Raw genomic sequence first — 568 nt, 5'->3', positions numbered from 1 at the left:
GGACATAGATTTGCAAGTATACAAAAATTTATGCCAAAAAAAGATAAAGATATATATACGAATTTTAACTATACCAAAGAAAACAACGGGAATGATTCAATCTCTTGACGTTTATGGATTTAGACTATGGAAAAACTTTGTGAGAACTTTCAGAGATCGCGTTATGCTACTAAATTATGAAATTAATTTACATTTAAGAAATAATATCATCAAGTTATAATACAATCTTTAAGGGGGTAGTCTGCTTTACAAGGCCAAAAAATAGCAATATTTTGGGAATTTTTTTAAAAGGGAAAAAATAATTAAGCTTCTTAAACGTTTATGCCTCATTTTAATATGTATTCAAAGGGTATAAAGTGAATTTTTATGGAGCAATTTAATAGAAAATGGTGGATGTAGAGGCTATTGTGTGGAGCGCCCCGGCTTTGGAATTGTCCATCTGCGTACACGATGTCACTCGCAATTCTTGTGTGAAATGAAAAAATCAAACGGATTATTAATTTAGACATGTATATCTTCTATATGAACTAAAAAAATTCCGAAAAAAGAGGCATAATGATAATTATTT

The sequence above is a fragment of the Trachymyrmex cornetzi genome, unplaced genomic scaffold, assembly GCF_001594075.2.
Source record: "Trachymyrmex cornetzi isolate Tcor2-1 unplaced genomic scaffold, Tcor1.1 scaffold883, whole genome shotgun sequence".
NCBI classification, from domain to species: Eukaryota; Metazoa; Arthropoda; class Insecta; order Hymenoptera; family Formicidae; genus Trachymyrmex; species Trachymyrmex cornetzi.
The sequence above is the reverse complement of the archived record's forward strand: the minus strand, read 5'-3'. Positions refer to the sequence as shown.